This window comes from Camponotus vicinus, unplaced genomic scaffold, assembly GCF_025532165.1.
Source record: "Camponotus vicinus isolate PSW18456_S1 unplaced genomic scaffold, iyCamVici1.0 SCAF_5, whole genome shotgun sequence".
Taxonomy (NCBI): Eukaryota; Metazoa; Arthropoda; class Insecta; order Hymenoptera; family Formicidae; genus Camponotus; species Camponotus vicinus.
This window is the reverse complement of record NW_028141977.1, coordinates 11,624,772-11,637,918: the sequence shown is the minus strand read 5'-3', so window position 1 is coordinate 11,637,918 and position 13,147 is coordinate 11,624,772. Positions and strand designations below refer to the sequence as shown.

Here is a 13,147-nt window from a genome sequence, read left to right as displayed (position 1 = left end):
TCTCTCCACGAGATATAGTAACGCGAAGCACAAAGAATACATTCCAGCAAAAAATATATTACACCGAATGGATTTCGTCTCTCAAAGGCAAATTAAATTCTATTTTGAGCACGAAATTAATTCTCGATCTATCTGTCACATTTTTTTCAATGTTTTGTTTCAGATCTGTAGGTTTCAATATAAATTCTGTCCGTTAAATCCAAGTATTTTCTACGTTAATTAAGATATTTACAAAAAACAAGCGTTTTTTTTAAAAATTGTATTGACATTTTAATATACATTATCGAAAATATTATTAGATGATTTGTTTGAACGAGCTTTGATGGGTTTTGAAAGACATTGCTCATCAGAGGTTCCTCCAACAACATATCATATTGCCTGTGATTACATGCTTATATGTATATATATACAATACTTCTATATATTAATATATTTTTATGCAACGTAGAGATAATTCAAGTATTAAAATTTGAAACTAATAAATCAAAATATTTTACAATAAATTGCCAGTAACAATAAAAGTTTCCCATATTATAGTTTTCAATAAACTCTGATATATTTTTTCACATATAAATTTCAATAAAATTTAATTTAAAACAAAAACGTTAGTAATTCACATATATAATAAAAAGATTTATATTCAAAAAAAAATTGACTCATTTTCCGATAATTAGAATTACAATATTATTTTTTTATTTCACAGAAAATATTATATATAAGAGTCGTGCAAGAAATATTAGAAAGTGACGAGTATTAATGATTAATGTTAACGAGCAAAACTGAATTGCCAGGAGATACGTCTCTTATCGTTGTGTGTTCGACTTTGCTCTTAATGATATTTCCTTGCTTCGTGTACTAATTACGCGCTTAGAGCATAATCCCGTGCTCTTTGCGAGAGAAGGGTGATATATATCATGCTAGAAACCTCTCGTGTAATACTCGGACAATGGAATTTTGAAAGCCGATATAAGCACCAACAATTATGAGAATCAAAATTTTCTTATAATATTTTTACTTTACCTAATTTTAAAGTTAATATATAATTTATTTATGTATTATAATAAAATTGTATTAGTTGTGTGACATAAAAGAAACAAGATTTTTAAAGAAAAAATATGTAAATAAATCATCTACTACGTTTATACATAAAATAAAATCGATCATATAATAAAAGCTAACAGAATTATTTATTATAATTTCGCTAGGAAAATTTTAGAGAAGAAAAGAAGCAATTGTTCATCTCTTATATCGGATATTTTCAGTCACACTTTGCGATGGAAGCAATAAAACTACCTAAATCTCCTGTCTATATAACTAGCAACTTTTATGACTCTCGAATTTACATACAAAAGTGCTTGTCAGTTCGAAAGTATATGATAGAAGCGTCCGCGTATTTCTGTTTCATTCGAAGAGATGTTACATTTGCATGTCCGAAAACGTAGTTTTCATCGGATCCAATCGAGAGCAATGCACTTACATTCTCGTCTTTTAGCCGGGATGGAAGCGACCGATGCAATGTAACCCGCCACGGACGGGCCATGTAATTAACTCCGAGCACTGAATTCCGTAACGCTCGGGACATCGATCTAGATTACAATTGTCGGCGCACTAAGCTTCATTCACAATGAGACGGTATTACGGACGACTTGATATACACTGTACTGATTGGCAGTGCCGAAGTGAAGCTCGTATTTACGTCTCGTAGCTCTCTGTTTATCTGCCATTGAGACGATCATAAGGAGGCATCTAATCTCACTGTTGGATTGCTTCGCACAATCTTCGTGCAAGCTAAAGATATGCCAGTTTTGATTATCTCGCCGAGGATCCGGAATATTCCATCGACCTTAATGCGATATCGATGTCAAGCGCATAATACGGGTGTTTTTGCTGCCGTTTTTGCGCTCAAACTACTGTTGCAGAAATTTATTAAAATGTTTTATAATTAATATTCTCGCTTGTAATGCGTCAAAGATAAAATATTTCATATAATATCGAAACAATGTGCACTTCGCGCTCTTAACTTGACAATTCTCGTGATGAATAAAGTCAAGTTGTGTAACCGCGGAAACGAGGGAAAAAAGCGTCCGATTTCGTCGCGGTAAAATGCATTTTGACGATCACGAGGTTGCCCGCTAGGCGGATTACAATGCCTTTTTCCAAAGTGGCAGTGGGACACGACAGGTTTATAGGTCCATCGATCGAGCAGGCAACCGCCGCCCTGCGGCTGTAATATAGGCCGGAGATTTAGGACGTCAACCTTTACTGCGCCTCTACTGTGCAATACAGGGTGACTGAAAATACCCGGTATCAGAGAATTTACTTTCTCAAAGTTTACCTAGTTGATAGCAAGGAATATTTTATCAAGTTTCGTCGCGGCTCGCCTTTCTTTGTGAGTAGACTTATTTTACATAATATTTTTTCATAATTTTATGTAATTTTGCTTTTTCATCCAAAAATGTTTCATGTAGTCATTGAAGGCATCGGAATAATATATTTGCTTCTTGATTTATATTAATAAATTTCATATTACAAATTTAAATCTCTAATATTGCGAAATTTTATAATAGTTAACTCATGTCATATTTCTCGAGGATATTTGAGCAGTACTAATCTATGGGACGCTTGGATATGACTCCCAATCATTAATGATGAATAAAGGAGCAAATGTACTTTCGCCTCTTGAAATGTTGCGCCGCTTGGAGTACACGATATCGCGATAAAGTTGCCGATGACAAGCTCTTCGAGGCTCTGTGCTCTGCTGAGCTCCTGTCACATCGCTCCTCCCCATCCGCAAGCTTTGTAAGCTGATGAAAGGAAGTCACGCACTGGCACGTGACCGGATATAGCCGAGCCTCAGCGAAGTGCATTGTTAACACCAGCTCGTGCCTGTTTCGCAGCGTCCGGTCTCAAAGCGGGATGTAATTCCCGGCGCCATGTGCGCGTTTTCCTCCCCTCCCACCATCTTTCCCCTCGCGTATGTCGAGTTTCATCCCCGTGTGTGCTCGCTTTCGCGTCGCGGTTATATCGCCGTGCGAGCTCACATCAAAAGATTGATCGGACAAACGAGCCAATAAATGTTTTGTAACTTCAAGCGTTATATCGTTTCCTAACTGATGGCGTGCAATCCGGTGTGCATCGCGGTTTGTAAATAGCATTTATCTCCCCTCTGTCTTCAATGCTAGCCTTTGATAGCGGAACAAAATTCTGAACATCCTGCGCGTTTTCGTGAATGGGAAATTTTTGCACGCGAATCCGTGAGTGACATTTGCATGCATGCAATGTAATATAAGGAAATGTAATCCTCTCCAAAAAATGATATCGATTAATAAAATTGATATTATAAAGTATCCGTGCAAATCTTTGAAAAACCTTGTACATGTATCATAGCTGGGAAAAATAATTTGTTTTACAAATTTTTAATATATAATTTTTTTATAATTTTTGAAAAATATATTAAATCTGATAATTAATATATTTTCGCAAAATGAACAGTTCATGCAATGATTTCGTCGGTACAACCATATCTAAAAAAAACAGACTTGGAAAATTTCTCTGACTCATTAACCGATATTCGCAGCCCCCGCAACCGCGCGTATAATGTGCCTCGAGAAGTGCCAATTGGAGAGATGTTCAATTTCGAAAATCTATTTGCTATCTATCTATACGTTATCTCGCGAGAGTGGAAGGCGATGGGATGAAACTGCTGAATTCCGGTAATCACTCTGATAATAGTGAGTACCATAATCGATTGTAAGTGCAATATTATTATACTTTCGACATGATAAATCGTAAATCTATGAGTAACGCGAAATTGAAAGAATGCAATTTGATTTATAATGTCTATAATATTAAATTAATACATAAAATAAAATTAATACATAATTTCATAACCAAAATTCCTTCATGATGTCCTAACAGCTGATGATGCCATCGAGTGCGGTAACTCGTGATAGTCGAAATCGACCGTGTTTAGAACAAGGCCATAAATACAGGCAGTATGGACGCCACAAATCGTAAAGCTAATGGTGTATTCGAGTAAATCGCTCAATACCCACGTTGATATATTCAAAGATATTAAATCTGACGTGGATGATCGCGAACGCACATGCGTTTCACGTGCGTGTCTGTGCGAGATGCAGCAGTCGTATCCAGTGTACCCGGACGTTGAAATGTACAATTCTGGGTACGATTAAACCACGCGAATATCTGGTATTCATTGCAATAGCAGGCCGAAATATTTTTGGAGACAAGTGGCGCGAAAAGACAGTGAAATACGAGTCGCGCGGCTATATCGCTGAATTGCGAGGTTTCGATATATCATGTTGCCGACCACTCGGTAGCGTAATGCCGCTCCTGTATATTTTGGCCGCAATTTAATAACGCGCCCCATACGCGAGGTGCGAGGTCGATATTAAGCGCGACGTTTTGCTTCGCGGGTTTTAGGACTGCCGGGAAGTCGCTTTATCACACACCATGAATTCATTACAGTCGCAGAACGGAAAATGGTTATTAAGCGCGCGCGGCGGGAATTGAGCTGCTGGAAATATTTGAACGAGACATCAACAGCGTTTACGTGAAAAATTGAAAAAATAATACGTTTCAGTAAAAATATATTTTATAATAAAACAAAAAAAACATGCAGTGTCCACATGTTAATATAATTTCAAAAATATGGGAACGCGTCGATGTGGACTTAATGTATGTAAAAATATTTCTCTTTATTCCGCTTATATGCACGTTTGCATATACACACTCTGTATCGTGTGTAATTCGTACGGAATATTTTTTTATCCGAATCATAATACGTTGTATCAATTTTTAAAGATTAATTTAATTAAATCGCGAAAGATTGAACCGTCAAATTGAAAGCTTCACGATTGATTAATCTGTTGTTGGACTTTGTCGCAGGAAAATCTCATCGAATCGCAGTTCTTCTTCTCGGATGACAATCAAAGTAAGCGCGGTTTCAATCACGAAATTCTGCGAAATTCGTAGCTAAAGTCCACCGGACATCGGATAACGAGATTGGCTGACCATGAGCGCGTTCACAGTTTGGAACGGCGGTTAGCATCAACGGCGTGGACTTCAAAGCGGAACAAATCCCTTGGAAGTTTCTGCAGAAACTGAACTGCAGTGCAGTTATGCATGAGAGCACGAGACGACTCCCTGCTTTTCGTGCGACTCCACGCACACGAATAATAATGAAACAATTTGATTATCTACGCGATGAATCAGGATGACTTACTTTTTCGTCGTGAGCACACGAGATGTGTTACTTCCGAACGATACGTTTTATTTTCGCTCGATGTTTAAAATAAAAGATTGATCTTTAATCATTTATATATTATATTTATATTTATATATATGATATATATTTATATATTATTTTTTCTAATCAGGCCATTTTCCATGGCTAAATATTTTGACTAAAATAAAAACAGGAAACTATAAAATAGATTCGTTTTATATTCCACGAGTTTATGAAGCATGAAGCAATTGAACGATGATTACAATTTCTTTAATTATGCAGTAGTGAGCCATAAGTAATTAAAGTGAACAATCGAGCGAAAATGAAATTCAAAATCCATAGAATTAGTCTCCCGAGGATTAAATTCCGCGATCAGAAATCTAGGTTCGATTTTAGAACAATCCATTGATTGTGATGACGCGCGGAAATATTCTCGAGTCTTATAAAATTTACTTTCGGTTTGTGTATGTAAGAGATATTCGTATCCATCATATAGATTTGACCCGACTTCGAAATCTTTCGAATATTTTATTCAGTGATTGTACTCTTTACATATAATGTAATTGTCAACGGAGTTAACTTGAAATATATTCAATTATTAAATTTTCAGATTATCGAAGTAAGAGCGTGTTATGCAAATCCCGCAAAATTTGCATACTTCTATATCTATCTTTTAATCCACGAGTTTATAAATGTATGAACGCAGGGCAAAGTTAATTTCGTCAGATTAAGTTACGTTACATTAAGTTATGCTACGATAAGTAGCACCGAAAACTCTCTTCATAACTCGTCAGAATTAATTTGAGAGCAAAGAACGTCAAATAAATTATTTTAACTTCGATCAGAAAGAAGTTATGCAATAAATTATAGATTATTTTTTTTAATAATATTTTATAATATTTTTTTATAATATTTTTTTATAATATAATATTGCTTAAATTTATTATTTACTGAAAGTATTCAGTGGAAGTGCGTCTGTATAATTCTATCATAGTATTAAATTGCGAGACGTTCTTTAAAAAATAAAAAATCGAAGATAAAAACTTTAAGTAATATTGGAAAGTAATTTAATCACACAAACATCAGCATCAAGAGATTATATACGAAGTTTATGTTAGGGATATGCTCTTTGAGCTAGTGGTTATCGATCTGTGAATACAAGGTGGATTAAGGTGTACCATAGTGGGTAATTAGTTTAGTCGGATCGTCAGCCCACAGTTTCAAGCGGCACGAACGCATAGGAACAACTAGCGCGCATTTTGCTCGAGACACGCCCTCTCGTCAGGTCATCAATCAGTAGGTAACTAAACGCGATATAACCTCTGCTTTTGACCCACAATGGAGGGAAGATGTCCCTTTATGTACGCAGCCTTACGCTAAAACGTTACAACGATGCCATGTAATCCTCCCACGTCATCCTTCTCCTTCGTGTGATAATCCTGCATCACGAACATCAATTAACGCGACAACTCACGTTACGTTTAATCTTCTCACTGTATCATTTCTATTGCTATTAAGCAATGTTCCATTCTGTTATCATTTAAGATACAAAGAGATAATTGTGGATCAGATTTTTTGCAATATATAAATAATATTTACCGCAAAAAGACAAAGTCAGCTATACGTATAATAGAGATATCATCATTATTACGCACACGCACAATATAATAATAAATTATTCCGGGCAATGAGGTAAATTTCAGCGCAAACTAGCTCGAAACTTTCAGTACCTCCAGCTAAACGCTTGAATTTCGAAGGATGATTTCTTTTGTCGCGCGAGTTACCTCACGAGTAGAAGCGTTATCCAAGTTCTCTCGTCACAGTCGAATACTTCGGGCTAGATATACTTCTGGGATGCGTGTACCCATCCAGGAAGAAGTCCTCGAGATACGCTCGAGGGTAGTCGGTGTAAAACATCGTCGAGGAACTACTTCCACGTGGGAAATAAAGGGAACTGTTGACATCTCCACTGGAGAAAGTTCCTCAGTCAATTTCTCCTTTTTCCCTTATCTCTTTTTACTTTCTCTCTCATCTTTGTTCTTATTCAAAATTATCTTTAATATTAAATTAATGCAAAAAAATCTTTATCTTTTTTTTTAAACATTGTTAATTCAAACAATGCAATAAACACACAATTGCATTTTGCTTTGATATGATTTATCCTAGGAAAAAATATAAAATTGCCCGTTTTATTTTTATGCCAGAACAATTTTGCCTCTTCAAAAGTTTCTTAATTGCAATATATTATTCAGATTTATATCATCTGCCTCTCTATTGTGCACATTCGCATTATCGGAATTTAATGTTCGAAATTTGTCCGAGTGACGATCTCTCCGAACGTGTTCCGAGTTAACTACCGACCGAAGTTTCCAAAACGGTAGGTGAACTTGGTATAACGTCTTTACGGGATTAATGCGGCGACGGCGTAATGCGTGTCATTGTTAAGCTATTCCGCACGAACTAGTTAACTCGAGGAACGGCTAATCAGATTGAAATTCAACCGGAGATAATATTGTATGGTCTCCAAGTTAGCTCCAATTTAAACCTTTCAACAGAGTTTCGCGAGCGCAAAGCGTTCTCTCGAAATTCATGAAATTGTGCATTGATTTATTCGATAATTTTACCTACGTAAACAAATAAACAAATCGCAGTCAAAAATATTCATTTAATGCAGAAACAGTGGCAGCTCATCTTGTAACGCAAACGCACGAGTGATATATATATTACGATTACCAACCAGATAAATAATCCTGAAGCACGAAATAAATTTATTAACGCCATCATCGAGATTCGTTGATAATTGCGTGAAAATAATTTTGCCGCGGCGATAACTTTCGAAGCAAAGGGGAACAACAATCTTATATGTCTACCCTATAGATTGTCACCGCGAAATGCTTCCTCACACGAAATGTTTCTGGAGCTACCTTCCATTTTCCAGCAACATCCAGATAACAGCGAATATTTCGATATTCGCGACAAGCGCAATTTGCTCGCTTAATTCGTCGGCTGAATCCACGCCATTCAACGTCGACGATCGACTGTTACCCTCTCCGTGTTGATTATTCAGGCGCTTGGGACGCGCTACCGGTACGACGTGGCATTAACGTTAGTTTGCTCGGAAGTCATTATCGATCCATGAATCTTTCACTTAACGGCGAACGGAATACGTTCCGAAGTGCGCTGTGATGCGCGCACCAGGCGTTATACGTCAATTATTACGTAATCGAAAGTTACGCGACTCGTTCGTCGTTGCGCTATTTCCAAGCTCTAACATCGATTTCGCTGTTACGCAATATGCGATTCCGAGATGGCATGCAAAATAATAGCGTTCAATTTTCGACTATATATTACAGGATACATGTATATGAGTTTAATGATAAATCTTTTTCAACAAATAAAGTCTTGAATAGAGAAATTGTACGATAAATTTCTCCCAAAGCCGTCAAAGCGTTGAATCAAACATCGTCAAACAGGAGACTCTGGCGTATCAATTATCGTGTAGCGACTATATCGGCTGTACCGTTTCATTTTACAAGTGCCAAGTAGACCGTATCAACGTTAAGCACTCCGTTGATGGATTGAGCGTCTTACGTCGTCAGCGTTAATGCATCACCTGTCGATAGGCAAAATTATACTAGGATCGTAGCGACTAATTTACGACGGTCTGATAGCGCATCGGTAAATACAATGCAAATGACAAACAATATCCTAAATTATTGGATATCGCAAATCAAATTGAGCCATACGTATTTTCGCACATCCGATATTTTTCACATCGTTCGCACATAAATTCACGAGTTGTACGAGTGTCAATAAACAATTTACGCAGCCATTGGCGCTTGATATGAGATGTATGATAGTGCATTGTATTACGTCCATGATATCCACGTGGCGTATATCGGATGTTATTTATTTATTTTTTCGAGTGAGCATTCGAGTTGAACGTTTAGCACGGGCGAATATTCACGTGAGAAATACGTATGTTTACGTTATGTAAATATTTGTAAAGGTATGTAATGCACGATAAATGCGACATGATTAATTTAATAATTGCGCTAATTAAATTTGAAGGAGTTAAATTTGAGGGAGTAAATCCCAGAGAATCGATCGTGGGCGTAATATTGCTTACAACTCAACAAACTCGTATGCTAAAAATTTTTCATTGTAAAAGGAAAAAAAAAAGTTTGAATATACTCTTTGTGCGCAGAGTTAACGCAGAACTTTTATTTAATTCATTGCAACCTACAGATAGAGCCGTACACTATAGTATGTTTGCTTAACTTGCGTTTCTCGCGGATCGATCAATTGAGCTTCACTGCTTATATTTTTTTACAGTTGCTTTGATAGACAATTTACAATGGTGGAGTACATCCCGATGTAATATTTCGGGCTATTTATTTATTAAAGCTCCGCGCAGCAAGTTTCGACGTTTCTATGCTCGACGCTTTAAGATGGCTAACCAAAGCACTCGAGCGATGAGGAAATCGCGATTTCGAACTCGGGCAATAACCCACGTCGATGGGCACACCTTTCGAGAAATAGAACTTTCGCGTGGAATGCGACGTGGGGTTAACCGCTCTTTCCCGAGGGAAAGGCAAAGTTTCCAGGCTGGATCGAGCGCTTTAATAGAGCGGAAAATCTTACCGGTCCGTCTGAGTGAAACTTTAATTCGATCACATTCGGCGATAAACTTGAGGATTGGCTGCATGAAATATCGAGCCGACTTAAACGGAAAATCAATAACATGTATATTTAGCAAAATGTCAAGATTGATTAATTACTCTTAATGACCAATTTTTTTCTTATGAAAAAGATGATAAATATGGGATACGTCACAATGTAACAAAATTTAATTTCTCACAGATAAAATTTAAATTTACCAAAGTTATTGTAACCACATACAAAATAATAAATATAAAATGTTACACAGTGCATATTATTAATAATAAAAATATTGGATTTTCTCTTGTTAGCGTATATTTTTTGTCCAAGAACAGTAATACAATAGACAATGAAATCAATGCTTATAAAAGACATATTATAACAAATACATTTACGTTAATTTATGCACGCCAATTCCTACAATTAATTCGTGTTCGAACAGAGTTCTGTGCGACGAAATAATATTAAACAATGTTATTTCATTTTCGTATAATTGGTTGTTCTTTAACAACAATTTTTCAATATTATTATATGAAATAAAAGTTTTAACAACTAACAAATGAGCGAAAAAATTAAATCCCGTCATTCTAGTACAAAGCGATTTTCACTAAACTAGTGTGATATGTTTTGCCATAATTTCTAACAATGGGTGAAAAGTTAACAAAATTTTGCGAAAATCACGCAGAAAATTGTCAAAATTAATTTAAGTGCGTAACATAGCTAGCTATGCTAATTAAATAAGAGAGATAGAGAATGCGTATGTATAAAAAATACAAGCATTAAATTTATTAGTGAGAGAAATAAGAAGAAGAAAAAATAGAAAAAATAAAGTTGATATATTAGAGATTAAGACAATATAGTGGTAATTCAGAAGATTTAATTTCAAGAATCTAATTTTATACCGCAATTAATTCAAATAAATTAAGATTAGAAGAATATTATTATTATAATGTTAAGTACAATAATTATATATTGTATAATTATTGTATATGTGTGGAAAAATTATAAAATTTATAATTGCAATTAATTACATTTCTTTCATTTCTCATTTCAATTTTTAAGTTATATAATTTAGAAAATGTTATTTATATTTTACATTGTTTAATTCATATATTACTTACGTATCGTACTTAGTGTCAATTAACATACTCAATGTCAAGTAATCGATTGCGATTTATTTAAATCACTTAATATTAAAGACGCTTTCTATCTTTATTATTATTAAGAGTATATTTTAATATATATCAAAAGACGATTGTATTTATTTCCTTGTTAAATTGATAAGAAATAATCGTGGACGATAATCAATAACTTCTCAAAGAGGCAAAATCGAGAGCTTTTCCGTTGTATAAATAATCACCCGCGCTTTCTTTCCATCTATCTCTTAATTTTATCCACCACTCGCTAGAAGTTCCTATTTTTACCGCGTAAACTGGATAAAACGGATTCTGTCCACTTCGAGTAGGGGAACAACTGAGAAAGATATCGCTTCCTTTTGTGTTCAGTACGCCGGCAAATGTGGAAAAAGACGACTGCGGCGAGTGAAAGCAAAAAAAAAAGCAAAAAAGAAGAACTACACGGGGAGATAAAAACAACGCAAGGGTACTGGGAGATGGAAGATGCGGAAGAAGAAAAAGAAGAGAGAAGAAAGAGGGGATTCCAGTAACAAACGGAGGTTGCTCACGGTCTAATGAATCCCCAAGGTGGAACTCGACGGGAAACAAAGAGAGAGTAAGAGGCAGAGAGCGTTTGGGCGGCTCGGGGTTGCTCATGTTGGAGAAGAGAGTGGAGACCGATTCCCGATAAAGCAAACTTTACCGTAAAAACAATTTCTCCACTACTATCACCCCTCCAATTCTCGAGGGAGGCAAAAGTTGTTTCGTTCCTCTGCTTCCTTCTTCTCTTATTCCCTCTCCTGTAAAGAAGGCCTAAGCTTGGGATCCACAATTTGATTTGATTTACGGAAAATCGATTTGGATGCCTGATCTAATCGAACGACTATATCGAATTATATTGCTCCCCTTTATCCCACGCCGAAGCTGCTAATCAAGAGAAAGAATTGGATACAAATTCTCGACAACATGTAAGCGATACCAATTTTGTGAATTTTTTTTTCTTCGATTAATTTCAATCAAGCGTTAACCTATATATATTACAATTATTCGCGGAATATAAAATTTACATTGAAGAAATACGTGCTATGTAAATGTCGTGTCAATTTCTTTCGTTTATTCGCGATAGTTTCGATTCGGACTAGTTGCGATTCGGAACCGAGGAAGGCGGCAAATCAAACGAGATCAGTCTAGGATCCGGTTACTTCTTTGGTTTACCGAACGGATGATCCGATAACGCGAACCTGTTTTCCAAATCAAGAAGAGTGTTTGCCGCGCACTTGTCGGCAACGCGTGGATGGGGAATAAATCCTTCTCTTGTAGCGAGACTCCCGCCTTTCCCTTGCAGTTTCGATTCCAAAAATCGTGTAATCTGAAAGTCGATTCATATCGATCCGAAATCAGCGGAGGCGACGACGGAAAACGGCGATGAGAATCAGCTAACCGGTTTTCTGCCTCACGATCCAGTTGATTTAAGATATGCTTCCTCCCCCTCACACTCTAACATCGGAACTTCCCTCTAGAATCTCTCCTCTCGAGCTTCCGGCGAATGTTTGTTCGATCTGATCCCCGAATAAAAGCTTCGTGGAGGAGAACTGGAAGATAAATACCGCTCTCTTTTCGTGTCGTCTTGCAAAATAGAATAATGCGGGCGCGCTTTCGTGTTCTCTTTCTTCTCGGGCTCGCGTGTTCAAATAGCTCGAGTAAAACGCATTTGCCTCGGCAAGTCCTGCAAAGTAGATTCGAGGATACCATGCATTCCTGCCTGAAGTTTACGAAAGCAAAATCAACATTTTTATTGTTGCGGAAAGAATAAAGTATCTCAAACTTTGTCGTGGAGGAAAAAATTATATTAATGTACGTACACAATTTTTTTATATTTAGTTATTTCGAATAAATAAATCGAATAAATAAATGCGCTTTAAAGAGAGAAAGAGAAGTCGTTGATTGAACTTAAAAACATACATTCAAGAGATTAATAAGGCTCTATATATGAAAACATAACTTTGAATTTTTCGGCAATTAAAAGCCAGACACGACGTGAGGTAGGGCGTCAGTTTCAGAGGAAAATTAATTTTTTATGAAACTGATTAATGTGCACGAGTTTTTCTTGGTCCACATACCA

At 36.2% G+C, this 13,147-nt stretch overlaps 1 protein-coding gene and 1 long non-coding RNA gene across 15 annotated transcripts in view; one reads left to right on the top strand and one right to left on the bottom strand.

Annotated features, from left to right (window-relative positions):
* The window catches only part of Dlg1 (MAGUK family member discs large 1), a 276,280-nt gene that overhangs the window by 200,060 nt on the left and 63,073 nt on the right, over positions 1–13,147 (bottom strand). The gene's annotated exons all lie outside the window — the stretch shown is intronic.
* Positions 1–13,147, top strand: part of LOC145971760 (uncharacterized) — a 152,343-nt gene that overhangs the window by 76,408 nt on the left and 62,788 nt on the right. The window contains exon 4 of one of the 3 annotated variants that reach the window (XR_014438968.1): positions 4,909–5,423. The exons of the other annotated variants lie outside the window; for them this stretch is intronic. This is a non-coding gene — a long non-coding RNA (uncharacterized LOC145971760). Of the gene's footprint in view, positions 1–4,908; positions 5,424–13,147 lie in introns of those variants that run through there. 3 annotated transcript variants of the gene reach the window in all.